This window comes from Symphalangus syndactylus, chromosome 14 (assembly GCF_028878055.3).
Source record: "Symphalangus syndactylus isolate Jambi chromosome 14, NHGRI_mSymSyn1-v2.1_pri, whole genome shotgun sequence".
NCBI lineage: Eukaryota > Metazoa > Chordata > Mammalia > Primates > Hylobatidae > Symphalangus > Symphalangus syndactylus.
In genome coordinates this window covers 53288885-53306500 of record NC_072436.2, presented here as the reverse complement: position 1 = coordinate 53306500, position 17616 = coordinate 53288885, and the positions used below count along the sequence as shown (strand labels likewise).

Sequence of the window (17616 nt, the reverse complement as noted above, 5' to 3'; positions counted from 1 at the left end):
ATGGCTCACTTCAAAGTCGTCATTGTCAGTCACGGGACAAACACCCAGCTTCCCAGCTGACCCCTGTGCTTCCTGATCCCCACCGCCCAATGGGCTCAAACCACTGCCAGGGAACTGATGAAAACATGCTCAGGGTCGCAGAGGAATGTCTGTCCAGAGACCGCAGGCTGCACAGGTGGAGAACCGTTTCCTTCATGTGGACATTCCAGGTGGAAACATCCCACAGCTGTGACAATGGAACATCATCTCTGTTGGGCCAAGTAACTTGCCTTTCTGAACACGCGTTCCTCAAGCCCCAGTAAAGAAGTTCAAGGAAACGCCAGATGTAAAACCATAATTAGAAAGGCAATGTGGCAAACACCCAATCCCTCCCAGACCTCCTTTTGCTCCTCACACGAAGACAGTGCTTCTCACTGGAACTCCAAGGTCAAGTCAGGCCACCTCAGTGTCCCCTCAATCAGCATCTGCCCTCCACCCTTCCATTCCTGGAGTTCTGAGAGCTCCAAGTCCAAGTTAAAGAAAACTTACTCTTTAAGTTAAATCTGGACCGGCAGGGCCTCTTCAGGGGTTCTAATGAACTTACAAGAGTGCTGAGCCTCCAGCCCCCGCTGCAGGGCACAGCACTTTGTCAGTGTGTATCTAGGCACCCACAGAATCGAGGGGAGTCCTGCATCTAAAAAAGACCCCTTAATGTGGGGGCCGCCCCACTCCCTCTCCCTCCACCCTAACTGACCACAGCCTCCTTCCCAGCTTATAGCAGAGTTCCATCACTAGTCTCAGCTTCTATAGAAATATTTCTACAAAAGTTAATTCACATAAAGAATGAGAATAGATTTTAATATGGTATTTTAAAGGTTTCAATCCATTATATTTACCTACACGATGCAAAGAAAAATATCTGTACCCTGACTCCATACATCTGAGCACATAATTATGTATGAAAGCTTTAGTGTTCGCCCTACAGATTCCCTAATCCCACACCGCCCTCCAGGCTGTTTGGACCCCTGTGGATTCTTTCTTAGCTCCCGGTGCCGTTCTTTCACATTGCTCACCAAGATTGTCATCAATAACTTGTTTGGGAGGTGTCTGCTTAACATCCCTTCTTCCCAAGGCTGTGGGTTTTGTGCCTATTATATTCACTGCTCTTTTACCAGTACCCAGGACAGTGCCCAACCAGAGAACTGAACAGAGCACACCAAACAAGAGAACTGACAAACTAGAGGGGCTTCTGGGTATTAGAATCCTTTGAGATTTTTGAATATCAATTCATTTAACCTCAGAAAGCTGTAGAGAGACCCAGAATGAGTGACTCTTGGTTCACCTTTCCCTTATCAATTTGAGGAGGTGATTTAATCTACCTGAGGTCAGCGTTAGGGAAGACAGGGAAAACACCCACCTTTATTCAGTCTTTACACCTCCCTTTCCAACAGCGCTTTCCCTCACTTTCTTCCCATAGCAGGGTTCTGCCATCTACCCTGCATCACCTTCTCCAGGGTCTCTGTACCCACCAACTTTCAGGTCAGTATCAGCAGTGATGTCCTCTCAGGGGTAAGTATTTTAGGTAGAAAACTCCAATGAAAGAAAATAACTGCCAACATAGATTCTAAACTCCAGAAAAATATCCTTCAAATTTAAAGGTAGGTTAGACTTCCAAGTGGTAGAGTAGCCTACACCACAGTAAAACTTTCCACTGATGGTAAGTATAAACTGTGGAGAAAAGATGAAAAACAATCATTTGAAGGCAGTTATGAGCAACCAAAAGCAGAAATTAAAGTGGAATCAACTCTTCTTTTCTTATTATTTTTTAGTTTTTTATTTTTGGAATCAACGCTTGAAAAAAAGGGAATTGCAGTAGGAGTGATTTATGTGTGTAGGGCTTTTGACCTGGAAAAGCTCTCAGGTATGTGTGTTGTGGAGTGGCTGGAGCTCAAATACAAAGCCATAATCTTATTGGCTTGATGAATCCAAGAATGGAATTTAGGGCTGCCAGAGCAGATGGAAACTGAGGGAGAATATCTTAGGAAGGAAAAAACTTCAGAAAGAGGAGCACCAAAATCCACACGTAAACCCTTTCCTAATTCTTGGCTCCCCTGCCCTGAATTCTGCACATACTGGGGAGACTCCAAGGAACCAGGCAAGAAGATAACAGCTGGGAGGCTGAGGGAAATGAACTAAAATTTTTCTACTGCTCACTACAGGAGAGACAGAGTTCACAGGTAACAAACAGCCTGCTAGAACAAAATCAATAATCTTCAGGAAAGCATAACAGATTCCAGAGTTCCTATGAAATATCATTTACAATGTCTACCATATAATCAAAATTTATAAAACATGTAAAGAAATAGGAAAATATGACCCATAGTCATGAGAAAAAAAAACACCTAAGAAAGAATAATCCTGTGGCTCACGCTTGTAATCCCAGCACTTTGGGAAGCCGAGGCGGGCGGATCACGAGGTCAGGAGATCGAGACCATGGTGAAACCCTGTCTCTACTAAAAATACAAAAAATTAGCCAGGCGTGGTGGCGGGCGCCTGTAGTCCCAGCTACTCAGGAGGCTGAGGCAGGAGAATGGCGTGAACCCGGGGGGCGGAGCTTGCAGTGAGCCAAGATTGTGCCACTGCATACCAGCCTGGGTGACAGAGCGAGAATCCGTCTCAAAAAAAAAAATAAATAAAAAAATAAAGAATAATCCTGAGTGACCAAAATGCTTAAATACCCGACAAAGACTTTAAAGAAGCTACTTAAAACAAAAATGTAGCCATAATAAATAAAAATACAAATAATTTCAAATTAGAAACATACAATATAAAGAAGAAACACATGGAAATCATCAAGATGAAAACTGTAATTTCTAAAATAAAATATTTATTAAATGGGCTTAACAGCAGATTGAAGACATCAAAAGAAAGGATCAATCAAATTGAAGAGAGATCAATAGAAATGATCCAATCTGAAGAACAGAGAGACAAAGACTGGGAAAAAAGTGAATGTGAATACAGCCTCAGTGACCAGTGGTACAGTATTGATTGGTCTAACATATATTTAATTGAGTCCCAGAAACAGGGAGTGGGGGGAGTGTGAAGAAGCAGGAGAGAGAAAGAGGGAAAAGGAGAGAGAAGGAAGGAGAGAGAAGGGGTGGGTGCGAAAGAGAGAGAGAGAGAGAGAGAGGAGAGGGGAGGGGAGGGGAAGGGAAGGGGAAGGGGAAGGGAAAGGGAAGGGAAGGGGAAGAGGAAGGGGGGACAGGAAAAATATTTGGAGAACTTACGAATAAACATTTCTCCAAAATGGTGGAAAAGATAATGTTACAGATCCGCGAATCTTAGCAAACTCCAAGAAAACCACAAGGCACATCATAGACCTCAGAGAAGTATGGAACACAGCATAGTGTACTAAAACCAAAGATGAAGAGGAAATCTTGACAACAGCCAGAGAAAAATGACACATCATAAACAGGCAAACAACAATATAAATGACCAACCATGGATAAGAATAGCCAACAGAATAATCTCTTTAAAGTGCTGATAGAAAACAAAGAACAACCCAATATTCTATATCCAGAAAAAGTATCCTTCAATAATGAAGGCAAAATATAGACATTTTTAGAAAAGTGAAAAGTGCAAGAATCTGTTTCCAGCAGATATGTACTACAGGAAATGCAAAACAAAAGTTTTTTAGGATGAAAGAAAATGATACCAGATTGAAATTGAAAGCTATAGAAAGAATGAAGCACAATGAATGTGGTAAATAAGTGAGTAAATATTAAAAAGTACATGTTTTTCTTCTCTAAATTTATTTAAATGCATATAACAACTAAAAAACTATTATGAATTTACAATGTATGTAGATGTAATATGTGACTATAACATAAAGGTAGGAGTTGTATGTATGACTAGCCTATCACAAGGTTCTGGCATTTTACATGAAGTGGTACAAGATTAACTCCAAAGAGACAGTGACAACTTCGGAATTAATACTGTGATCCCTAGAGCAAACACTAAAAAATTTAATGCAAGGAAGTTTTGCTAAAACGCTAAAATAAAATTTATAATGGAATACCCAAAAATTCAATTAACCCCAAAGAAGGCAGAACAGGAAGAACAGAGGAACAAAAACAAATCCAAGCCAGCGCAGTGGCTCACGCCGGTAATCCCAGCACTTTGGGAGTCCGAGGCGGGTGGATCATGAGGTCAGGAGTTCGAGACCAGTCTGGCCAACATGGTGAAACCCCGTCTCTACTAAAAATACAAAAATTAGCTGGGCATGGTGGTGGGTGCCTGTAGTCCCAGTTACTCGGAGGCTGAGGCGGGAGAATTGCTTGAACCGGGAGGCAGAGGTTGCAGTGAGCCAAGATCATGCCATTGCACTCCAGCCTGGCAACAGAGTGAGACTGTCTCAAAAAAAAAAAAAAGAAAAGAAAGAAAAGAAAACCAGATGGGATACATTAAAAAGTGGAAAAATGATAAATATTAAATAAAAAAATATATACAGCTTCTAAAAAATCATCAAAACCTATCTACTTGACCTTGGGATAAGCAAAGATGTCTTACACATGCCTAAAAAAACCATAAAAGAAAAAATTTATAGTTTGCACTTCATCAAAATGAAATACTTCTGCTCATCAAAAGACAATGTTAGAAAAATGAATAGGTGACTGGTAGAGAGAAAATATTCGTAAAAAATATCTTACAAAAATAAAACCACTTGTATCTATCTAGCATGTATAAAGAATCCCTAGAACCCAATAAATGAAATGCAAACAATCCCCTGCCTTAAACTTGGGCAAATGATTTGAAATATACGCAAATAGCCAATAATGAAATGTCACATGAAAAAGATATAATTAAGGAAACATCAGACAAACCCAAATGAGAGACATTCTGTAAAGTAACTCTCTAGTACTATTAAAAACATGTCAAGGACAGGAGGAAGGCCAAGAAACTATTTCAGAATAGAAGCAATATATGATCCAGGACTGCAGAATGAGGAAATGCTATAAAAGCCATTACTGGGACAAATGACAAAAGTTACATATGGACTGTGGATTACATAATAACATCACATCAATTTAAAATGTGCTGATTTTGATTATTGTAACTATGATTATTAAAAAGAATGTTCTTGGCTGGGCGCGGCAGCTCATACCTGTAATCCCAACCCTTTGGGAGGCCAAGGCAGGTGGATCACGACTTCAAGACCAGCTGGCCAACATGGTGAAACCCCATCTCTACTAAAAATACAAAAATTAGCTGGTCATGGTGGCGCATTCCTGTAATCCCAGCTACTTGGTAGGCTGAGGCAAGAGAATTGCTTGAACTGGGACTTGGGAGGCAGAAGTTAGGGTGAGCCGAGATCACGCCACTGCACTCCAGCCTGGGCTACAGAGCAAGACTCCATCTCAAAAAAAAAAAAAAAAAAGGTTCTTGTTCTTTGGAAGTACATAATATGTGATTTTTTGAGCTCACTAAAAGTCCAAAAAATGTTACAAACATATAGATACATATGTTCTTTATATAAACATATAAAAAAATAAGGATATATCATGAGGCAAAATGTGAAAAATTGGTAAATCTGACTAAAAATTATATAAATTCCTTCACTATGTAACTTTTCTGTAAATTTGGTATTATATCAAATAAAAAGTTACACAAAATTTATCCAAAAAAAAGAAGCAGTAATTTCAGAATGGTAGTGTGAAGAATTTGGTGAAAAGTCTGACTCATACACAGGGAAAAAAACAGGCAATAACTGCCTTTAAGAGGGCACAGGTGTTGAACTCCTCAGACAAAACCTTCAAAGCAGCTATTATAGATATGCTCAAAGAAATAAAGGAAGTGCTTAAAGAGTTAAAAGAAGGGATGATTACAGCTTATCAAATTGAGATTATTAAAATAGAGGTAGAAACTATAAAAATAAGCAAGCCGAAAATTCTTGAGTTGAAAAGTACAATAAGTGAAATGAAAAAATTCACTGAAGAGGCTCAACAGGAGATTTGAGTTGGCACAATAAAAAAATCAGCGAATTTAAAAATAGATCAATAGAGATTATACAATTTGAAGGAAAAAAATGAAAAGAGACTCAGAAAAATTCAAAACATCATTAACTATACAAATATTCAGAATGGGAGTCCCAAAGGAGAGGACAGAGAAAAATGTAGAAAAATGATTCTCTGAAATAATATCCAAAAGCTTTCTAAATTTGAGGAAAAACAGTAATCTACATATCCAAGTAGCTCAAAAATCTTCAAGTAAGATAAACACAGAGAACTGCTCCCAGACACAGAGTGAAAATGTGAAAGCTAAAGATAAGGAGAAAAACTTGAAAGCAGCAAGGGAAAAAAGAGTTATATAGATGAAAATCATCATAAAATTTACAGCTAATTTCTTATCAGAAACATTGGAGGCCAGAAAGCAATAGGGTGACATATTCAAAGTACCAAAAGAAAAAAAATTTCAACCCAGAATTCTGTATCCAGCAAAGCTATCTTTCAAAAATGAAGATGAACTAGAGATATTCAAGATAAACAAAAACTGAGATGATTTCTTGCTAGCAGACCTGTCTTACAATAAATATTAAAGGAAGTTCTTCTGGCCAAAAGCAACACCAAGCAGTAACTTGAGTTGACACAAAAAATCAGAGGCATCAATAAAGGTAATTTTGTAGAAAATTATAAAAGACAGTATAATTGAATATTTCTTCTCATTTTTTTCTTATAGCTGATTCAAAAAGCAATGGCATAAATTGCATTGTTGGGACTATAACATATAGCAATGTAGTATATTTGACAATAACAACAAAAAGGAGGAGGGTAGAAATGAAATTTTTGTAAATTTTTAAAACTTCACATTCTCCTGATGCCTCAACATCCTCACAAACAGGTTGTGAGCATCATGCCCAGGCAACCAGGTGTACCAGTGTGAGAAGGCTAGTCCCTGCAACAAGTTCCCCTTCTTGTCCCCTGACTATGACCTAGTGACATTCAACATGCAACTGAACCAGTAAGATCTTCTCATGATTCTTTTATTAGGGGTCATGATACCCTGACCCCTAATAAAAGCATTTGCCCAGGGATCCACACTGTTACTTATCTCCCCACCTGCTCCCTAGAAGCTCCTCCAGTATGATCCCATGCATGGTGTGGCATGCCATGACTCCTTCTCTAGGACCTGCAAGTATAATAAATCCTTTAATGGCATCTGTCTCTCCAGGTGCAATTTCCAGAGTCATGTTGGAATCATCCTTAAACGCCCTAAAAGGGGAACTTATTACCCCGTTTATAACACAACTACATTGGAGTAAGAAAATGACATCAGATGGTAACATGATCCACAGGAAAAAAGAAAAACAAAAATGGTAAAGGGTCAATATATTTTGTACAGACTCTATGAATATATTTTTGTTCTCTCTTCTATTAGTTTCTTTAAAATACAGAAAATGATATAAAAATGTAATTATTGGGTCTATGACAAACATAGATGTAATATGTACAACAATAATAGTACAACGAATAGAGCAGGGACTAAAACTACTAAGGAGTAATGTTTCTATATCTTACTGGAACAAAATTAGTATAACTCTTAAATTGATTCTGATATATTAAGATGTATATTATAAGGCCTAGATCAGCTACTAAAAAATAACAGAAGAAAATAGAACTAAAAATCAATAAGAAATTAAAATGTATGACTGACAATATAAACTTAAAGGGAAGTAGTAAAGAAGTCAGAGAAGAACAAAGTACTCTGATATAAATAGAAAACAAAAAGCAAAATGGAATTTGTACATTTAACCATACCAATGACATTAAATGCAAATGGTTTAAACAGTCAATACCACATAGAACAAAGAAGCAGAGTATCAACAGTGATATAAGAGACTTGAACAGCCCTATAGAATAACTAGACCAAAGATGTGTGTATGTATGTATGTATGTATATGTGTGTATATATATGCATATCTATCTATCTTATCTACCTATGGAACATTAACAATGATACCATATGCTCAGCCATAAAACAAGACAAAGTATATTTAAAAGAATTTAGTTCATATAAAATATATTCTCCAACCACAACAGAACTAAATTAGAAATCAAAAACAGAAAGAATTTTGGGAAGTTCATAAATGAGTGGAAATTATGCAATGAACTCCTAAATAATAAATGAGTCAAAGAATAAATTACATGAAAAATTATAAGGTCCTTTGAGATGAATAAAAACAAAACCACAACATACCAAAACATATGTGATACAGATAAAACACTGCTTGGAGAAAAGTTGTGCTTATAAACACCTATATAAAAAAGAAGAAAAGGCCGGGTGCAGTGGCTCCTGCCTGTAATCCCAACACTGCTGAGGCTGGCGAATCACATGAGGTCAGGAATTCGAGACCAGTCTGGCCAACGTGGTAAAACATCTCCACCAAAAATACAAAAATTAGCTGGGTGTGGTGGCCCATTCCTGTAATCCCAGCCACTTGGAAAGCTGAGGCATGATAATCTCTTGAACCTGGGAGGTGGAAGTTGCAGTGAGCCCAGACTGCACCATTGCACTCCAGCCTGGGTGACAGAGTGAGACTCTGTCTCAAAAAAAAAAAAAAGGAAGAAGAAGAAGAAGAAAAATCTCAAAACGCTATCATAACTTTCCACTATATAAAACTAGAAAAAGAAGGGCAATCTAAACTGAAAACAAGCAGAAGAAAGGACAAAATAAATATTGAGCAAAAAGTAATGAAATAGAAAATAGAAAAACATTTTAAATAATCAATGTAACAAAAAGTTGGTTATTTGAGAAAATCAATAAAATGAACAGACCTATCGCTCTACTGACCGAGAGTAAAAGAGAGAAGATTCAAATTGCTAAAACCAATAATAAGAAAGCATCACTACCAACCTTACAGAAATAAAAAGGATGTATTTTAAGGGAATATTATGTATTACTGTATGCCAAAAAATTAGACAACCTAGATGAAATAGACAAATTCCTAGAAAGACACAAACTACTGAATCTAAGTCAATAATAAAAAGAAAGTTTTAATAGACTTATAATAAGAAAAGAGATTAGTAATTGTAAAACTTTCCACAAAGAAGAATCCAGCTCCAAACGTCTTCACTGGTAAATTCTATCAAACACTTAAAGAATTAACAGAAACCTTTCCCTTCACAAACGCCTCTCAAAAATATAAGAACAGGTGACACTTTCCAGCTCATTGTGAAGCCAGTATTACCCTAATACCAAACCCAAAGACATCACAATAAAAGAAAATTATAGACCAATGTCTCTTACGCATATAAACACAAAAATTCTCAACACAATACTAGCAAGCTAAATCCAGTAAGATATAAACATGAGTTTTATCTCATGAATACAGGTTGGTTTAACATATGAAAACAAATTAATGCAAAAGCCATATTAATAAAATAAAGGACAAAAATCACATGACCACTTTAATGGAGGTACAAAAAATAAAGATGCAAAACTCCTCAACAGAATACCGGCAAAAACAACCCAGCAACATATTAAAGAGATTATACAGCATGACCAAGTAGGATTTATTGAAGAATGCAAGGTTGGTTCAACATACATATGAAAAATCAATGCAATAAACCATATTAACAGAAAACTGACAACTATTACATTATTATCTCAGTAGATACAGAAAAAGCACTTGACAAAATCCAACATCTCTTCATGATACAAACACTTAAACAAACTAGGAATTGACAAAAGCTTCCTCAGCATGACAAAGGGCATCTATAAAAAACCTACAGCTTACATCATACTCAGCTGAGAAAGACGGGATGCTTTTCCCTGGAGATAAGAAAAAAGACAAGGACATCTACTGTCAAACTGATAATCAACTTTCTACTGGAGATTCTTGACAGGGCAAGCAGTTAAGAGAAAGAATAAAAAGCATTGAGATTGGAAGGGAAGAAATTAAACTATTTATATTTGTAGATGACATGATCATGTACATAGATAACGTTGAGGGATCCATTAAAACACTATTATAACTAAAGTTTGCAAGGTTTCAGGATTTAAGACCAATACAAAAATAAAACCAATTGTATTTCTACATACTAGCAATGAACAATCCACAGATAAAATTAAGAAAACAAACAATTGCATTTAAAATGCTATCCAAAAGAATTAAAAAGGAGTAAGTTTAACCAAGGAGGAAGAACACTTGCACACTGAAAATAACAACAATGTTGAAAACAATTAAAGAAGACATAAATACATGGAAAGATATCCTGTGTTCATAAATCAGAACACAATATTATTAAATGGCAGTATTCCCCAAACTGATTTACAGAATCAACGCAACCTTTATCAAAATCTCAGCTGGATTTTGGGCAGAAAGTAACAAGCTGATCTGAAAATTTATGTGGAAATGCAAGGGACCTTGAAAAGTCAAAATAATCTTGAAAAATAACAAAGAGCATTCACACTTTCCATTTTCAAAATTTACTACAAAGCTACAGTAATCAGGACTGCATCGTCCTGGCATATTGGTAGACATATAGTTCAACAGAAATGCATATTCTTATTGCCAATTGATTTTCAATGAGGGTGTCAAGACAATTCAATGGAGGGATATCATCTTTTCAACAAACTGGGCTGGAACAAGTAGACATCGACATGCAAGAAATAATGTGTACTCTTACCTCACACTATACATAAAAATTACCCCAAAATGGCTCATAGATCTAAACGTTAAGTGCTAAAACTATAAAGCTCTTAGAGGAAAATGAGAGTAAGCCTGTCATTTTAGGTTAGGCAATAATTACTCAGATGTGACATCAAATGCATCAAAAGAGAAGATAGATAAGTTTGACTTCAACATTGAAAGATTTTAATTCAAAGGACTCTCAAGAAACTGTAAAGACAACAGACTAGGGAAAATATTTGTATATCATCTATCTGATAAAGGAATGGTATGCAGAACATAAAAAGAATTCTTATAACTCAATAATAAAAAGAAACCCCGGCCGGGCGCCGTGGCTCACGCTTGTAATCCCAGCACTTTGGGAGGCCGAGGCGGGCGGATCACGAGGTCAGGAGATCGAGACCACGGTGAAACCCCGTCTCTACTAAAAATACAAAAAATTAGCCGGGCGTGGTGGCAGGCGCCTGTAGTCCCAGCTACTCGGAGAGGCTGAGGCAGGAGAATGGCGTGAACCCGGGAGGCGGAGCTTGCAGTGAGCCGAGATTGCGCCACTGCACTCCAGCCTGGGCGACAGAGCGAGACTCCGTCTCAAAAAAAAAAAAAAAAAAAGAAACCCCATTTAAAAACAGACAAAGGATTTGAACATAACTTGCACAAAGAAGGCAAACTTACACAAAGAAGGCATAAAGAAGGCAAATGAATGGCTAATAAGTGCATGAAAAGATGCTCAACACTCTTAGTCACTAGAAAACTGTAAATCAAAACCACAGTGATGTCTCATGCCTGTAATCCCAGCACTTTGGGAGGCCAAGGCAGGTGGATCACTTGAGGTCAGGAGTAGGAGACCAGGCTGGCCAACATGGTGAAACCCCATCTCTACTAAAAATACAAAAATTAGCTGGGCGTGGTGGTGCATACTTGTAATCCCAGCTACTTGGGAGGCTTAGGAAGGAGAATCGCTTGAACCTGGGAGGCGGAGGTTGCAGTGAGCTGAGATCATGCCACTGCACTCCAGCCTGGGTGACAGAGCAGGACTCTCTCAAAAACAACAACAACAACAACAAAAACCACAGTGAGTTACTACTTCATACTCACTAGAATGACTATAATAAAAGAGATAGATAATAACAAGTGTTGCAAGGATGTGAGGAAATTGGAACCTTCATTCATTGCTGGTGGAAATGTAAAATGTAAAATGGTGGAAAAGCTTGGCAGTTCCTCAAAATGTGAAACATAAAATTACCATTCAGCCCAGCAATTACATTCCTAGATATCTACCTCAGGGAAATAAAAACATATGTCCATGGAAGATTCTGAGAAAACGTTAGTGTAGAAAGCACCAGGAATCTGTTTCCCCACTGTTTCTGCTAGTGCAATTGCACTAGCAGAATCTGTCTGATGTAACTATTTTGAAACTCTGGAGTCAACTGAAGGCTTGCAACTTCCAAGGGAAGGATTGGAGGGTACATTGTGGTTAATTTCTGTCCATTTCTGCTCTTAGCACAGTAGCATCCACCCATCCCCCCACTTCTCCACACATGTGTTCCAGAAGCAGCTTGTACACAGCTTGCAGAAGCCAGAGTGAGCAAAAAGGACCTTGTCCTCCAAACACTGGGGATCTGTCCTCTGGTTGTTGCTTCTGATAACAGAGGTGCAGACAAAGAGGTGGCAGCCATTGTTGTTGCACCTCTCCCCATTGTTGCAAGACTCCCTCCAGCCCCAGGTGACTCCCTGCAGATTTAATGGGCTGGTACCCTTTTTCTTCCTTCTCATTCTGGGAGCCAGATATCAAAGACTAGGCCACTCAAAACCAATTACATATGAGGGGAAATTAGAAAGTCACCATGCATGCCTGCAGAAAGGCTCAGTCTCAGGAAAGATCTGGGAAGGCCTTAAGTTTACACTTCAGGCTGATCATCAGCACTAAGACTGCCTGCAACAATTAAAACAAACAAACAAAACCCAATAATCCAAACCAGCAAACCCTGGGCAAAGGAGAGAAGCTAATTTCCAGAGTTACCACACTATTAGACTCAAACATCCAGTTTTCCACAACAAAAAATCACAACGCATACAAAGGAACAGGAAAGTATGCACCATCAAAGGAAAAAAACCAACAGAAATGATCTCCAAAAGACACCTGACGATGGATCTACTAGACAAAGACTTTAAAACAACTATCTTAAAGATGTTCACCAAACTAAAGGAAGATGTGGAGAAAATCAAGAAAATGATGTCTGAACAAAATTGAAATATCACTAAAGTGATTTTAAAATCTTGAAACCAGAAAGAAATCTGGGAGGTGAAAAGAACAATAACTGAAATGAAAAATTCACTAGAGAAATTCAAAGACAGATTTGAGCAGGCAGAAGAAGAATCTGCAAACTTGGAGATATAAAAATGGAAATTATCAAGTCTAAGGAACAGAAAAAAAGATTTGAAGAAAAGTGAACAGAAAATAAGGGATCTGCGAGACACCATGAAGTGGACCAACATACACATTGTAAGAGTTCCAGAAAGAGAAGAGAGAGAGAAATAGGAATGAAAAATATCTGAGAAAATAATGGCTGTAAACTTTCCAAATTTGATGAAATATACATTATATATTTATACTTTTTTTAATGGTTATACATGCACATATCTATATATACATTTTACATTTATACATTTATTCATTTATGTGTTTATACATACACACACGTTTATGTGTGTGTATGTATAAAACATCCATTTAGCTCAATGAAATCCAAGTAGGATGAACTTAAGCCCACACCAAGACACATTATAATCAAACTGTTGAAAGCCAAAGACAGAAAATCTTGAAAGCAGCAAGAGAGATGTGACTTGTGACATACAACAGATCTGCAATAAGATTATCAGTAGATTTTTCATCAGAAACTTTGGAAGCCAGAAGGTAGTAGGCTGCTACGTTCAAAGTGTGAAAAGAAAAGAATGTCAAGCATGAGTCCTATATCTGGCAAAAGTATCCTTGAAAAGTGAGGGAGAAATTAAGACATCCCCAAATAAATAAAAGCTGAGGGAGTCTGTTACTACTAGAGCTGTCCTGCAAGAAATGCTAAAGAGAGTCCTGCAGGTTGAAATGAAAGGACACTAGATATTAACTTGAAGGCATATAAAGAAATAAAGATCTCAATAAAAGTAAAGACATGGGAATTATAAAAGCTACTATTATTGTAAAAATGGTTTGTAACTCCATTGTTTTGTATTTTACGTGATTTAAGAGACTAGCACTTTTTTAAAAAAAGAGTTACAGGCTTTTAAAACCAACTTATGATGGTTCAACTTATGATTTTTGACTTTACAATGGTGCAAAAGTAATACCCAGTCAATAGAAACCATCCATCTCATGCAATGCTGGGCAATGGCACCAAGTCTCCAGTCAGCTGTACATTTTCAACTTAACGACATTTTCAACTTATGATGGGTATATCAGGACATAACCCCATCGTAAGTCAAGAAGCATCTGGAATTATTAGTCTCAAAACTAGATTCCACCTATATGAGGTACTCAGAGTAGTCAAAACCATAGCATCAGAAAGTAAAATGGTGGCTGCCAGGGGCTGAGGTAGAAGGGATTAGGAAGTTACTTTTTAATGCGTATAGTGTTTCCATTTTGCAAGACCCCAAAAAGAGTTCTGGGGGTGGACAGTGATGATGACTGCACAACAATCTGCATGCACTTAATACCACTTAAAATGATTAAGATGGTAAATTTTATGTTATGTGTATTTTACCACAACTAAAAAATGAAAAAACATGCACAAAAAAACCTGTACACCAATGTTCATAGCAGCATTATTTATATAATAATCAAAAAGTAGAAATAACCCAAATATCCATCTCTGGATAGATAGAATAAAAAACATGTTACATATATGTAATGAAATATTATCCATCAAGAAAAAGGAATAAAGTAATGATATATGCTACAATCTGGATGAATCTTGAACACATTAACCTAAGTGAAAGAAGGCAGCTGCAAAAGGCCACATACTGCATGATTTCACTTACACGAAATGTCCAGACTAGGCAAACCCACAGAGACACAGAGTAGATTAGTGGTTGCAAAGAGGTGAGGAGAGGGATGCTGGGGAAACGCAGGTAGAATGGGAGTGACTGCTAATGGGCACAGGGTTTCTTTCTGGGGAGATGGAAATGTTCTAAAATTAGATTGTGTTCCTTGGTGCACAACTCTTTAACAAAAACCCATTGATTGTACACTTTTTTTTTTGAGACAGAGTCTCGCTCCATCACCCAGGTTGGAGTGCAGTGGCACGATCTCGGCTCACTGCAACCTCCGCCTCCTAGGTTCAAGCAATTCTCCTGCCCTAGCCTCCGGAGTAGCTGGGACTACAGGCAGCCACCACCATGCCTGGCTAATTTTTGCATTTTTAGTAGAGACGGGGTTTCGCCATGCTGGCCAAGCTGGGTTTGAATTCCTGACCTCAGGTGATCCACCTGCCTCAGCCTCCCAAAGTGCTGGGATTACAGGCATGAACCACTGCGCCTGGCCTGATTATACATTTTAAACAGGTAAACTTTATGATATGTAAATGATATGTCATCAAAGCTGCGGAAAAAGGATGAAATAAAGACATTTTCAGAAAAGAAAAGTTGATACAATTTGTTTCCAGCAAACTCACACTGAAACGACTGTTACAGGAAGAGGCATGCAATCTCGTGGAGCAGACTGGAGATGCAGGCAGGAATGGGGAAAACACAAACGTGGATAGCTACAAACGTCAACAAGAGGAGGAGGTGGGCTGGACTCCAACCCAAGCCCTGTGCACACTGGCAGAATGCGTGCCTCAGCCCTGCTCTCCCTCCACCAATAGCACTCCCTTTCCTTCCAGCTCGGGGCCTTTGCAGATGTTGTTCCCTCTGCTTGAACTTGATGTTCCCTGCCTTCACATTCCACTTTGGTCTTACTCCTACTCATCCTTCAGATTTCAGCTTTCATTCCACTTCCGCAGGAAGACCAATCTGTCCCTTCAGGATGTGTCAAGACCTCCCGAGACACACTGTGGGAGACCCTGGGCCTTTTTGTTCACAAAACTTACCCGTTTTACACGTATACATGTTTGTGTGATTCTTTGATTCATTTCCCCTCTACAGATTCACGCCTTGTTACATTCCCCATACATTTAATCAATTTTTCCCTTTCCTGGGGAAAAGATGAAAATAAATTATGACTTAACTATTGTTCTCTAGTGAGTCACGCCAAGATCTGCCTGTACCTTTTTTTAGAAAAATAAGTTTCACATTACTGAAGCAAATGGAATGTGAAATGCTTGCAAAGTTCCTGTGAGAAATCTCTGTTCAAAAGTTGTGCCAGCTTGCTGCTTAATGGTATTATTATCCTCAAAAGCAGAGGGACTTGACAGCTGTACCCACACCAAAGAGGCGTCAAGACCGGACCTCACTGCAGCCAACCCTTTCTCCCTGAAGGTGTCAGAGGACTTTCTGTTTTTCTGTTTTTTGTTTTTTTGTTTTTTTTTTTTTGAGACGGAATTTCGCTCTTGTTGCCCAGGCTAGAGTGCAATGGCGCCATCTCAGCTCGCTACAACCTCTGTCCCCTGGGTTCAAGTGATTCTCCTGCCTCAGCCTCCTGGGCAGCTGGGATTACAGGTGCCCACCACCGACCTCAGGTGATCCACTCACCTCTGCCTCCCACCTCCTGCTCTTTGAAACTGCCATCCACTTGTGTGCAAAACCTTCTCTGTCCACTTGTCAGAAAGGATAGCGAGGACAGAGAGACAGATCTGCTCTGACATATAAGACAAAAGCAAGCAAAGAAATCTCATAATCAAAGGGCTGAAACCAGAGAATATTCAGATGCTAAATGACAGAGCTCTAGGTAAAGCAAGAAGGGTGAGTAAAGGAACTTGGCTGGTCAGATTTGAAGTATCTTATTGCCCTGTAGTTAATGTTTGTCCGATGTTTAAAAACTAAAGTAAGGCTTGGCCTAGAGAAAGTCCCTTTCTTGCTAAGTAGGTAAAACTGGAAGACTAGCTCCATGAGGAGAGATAACATGTCACCAGCATAGAACAGCTGCATGGTAGTGCTCAATAAATATTGTTAAATGAATGAACAAATGAGCAAACGATCCAGAGGCACTTAGCAATAACACCTGCTAGATGAAACAATCACTTCTTCTTCTTCTTCCTCTTCTTTTTTTTTTTTTTTTTTTTTTTTTTTTTTGAGACAGACTTTCACTCTCGTTGCCCAGGCTGGAGTACAATGGCATGATCTTGATGATCTTGGCTCACTGCAACCTCCTCCTCCTGGGTTCAAGCAATTCTCCTGCCTCAGCCTCCTGAGTAGCTGGGATTACAGGCACACACCACCACGAGGGCTTATTTTTTGTATTTTTTTTTTTTATTAGAGATGGTGTTTAACCATGTTGGCCAGGCTGGTCTCGAACTCCTGACCTCAGGTGATGCCCCGCCTCAGCCTCCCAAAGTGCTGAGATTACAGGTGTGAGCCACCATGCCCAGCAGAAAGAATCACTTCTTAATGATCACCCAGCACATTAATGCCTCAAGGACAGACTTCCTTCTAAATCTATGACTCAGCTAGACAATGTCACATTTCTTTAGCCTGAGTTCTTCTTGCCTAGTGTCTTCCTATAAACATCATCTACCCTATAGCCACACAGAGCTGAAGTCTGCTGGGCTTTGCAGACCCCTTGGTTTGGGAGTAAAGGAATACAGAAGCAGAGGAGGCCCCTGCTTAGAGGCCTGGTTTACTTCCCCAGGCTTCCCCTCAGCCGTGGGCAGGGCAGGGACAGTGAGGGCATCTAGAGAGAATGGCAGGCCACAACTTGCTGGGCTGCTTCTTTGTAAGAAAATAACATAGCTTCATTCCAACACTCAGTCAGCCATGAGATAAACAGCATAGTTTATAAGCATATAAATAGTATCTTATAT

General features: G+C 38.7%; 1 protein-coding gene across 8 annotated transcripts in view; it reads right to left on the bottom strand.

The window, feature by feature from the left end:
• Positions 1-17616, bottom strand: part of CRACDL (CRACD like) — a 158371-nt gene that overhangs the window by 72109 nt on the left and 68646 nt on the right. Inside the window, exon 1 of one of the 8 annotated variants that reach the window (XM_055241201.2) lies at positions 15748-17574. The exons of the other annotated variants lie outside the window; for them this stretch is intronic. The gene's annotated coding sequence lies outside the window, so the exon portion shown is untranslated. Of the gene's footprint in view, positions 1-15747; positions 17575-17616 lie in introns of those variants that run through there. 8 annotated transcript variants of the gene reach the window in all.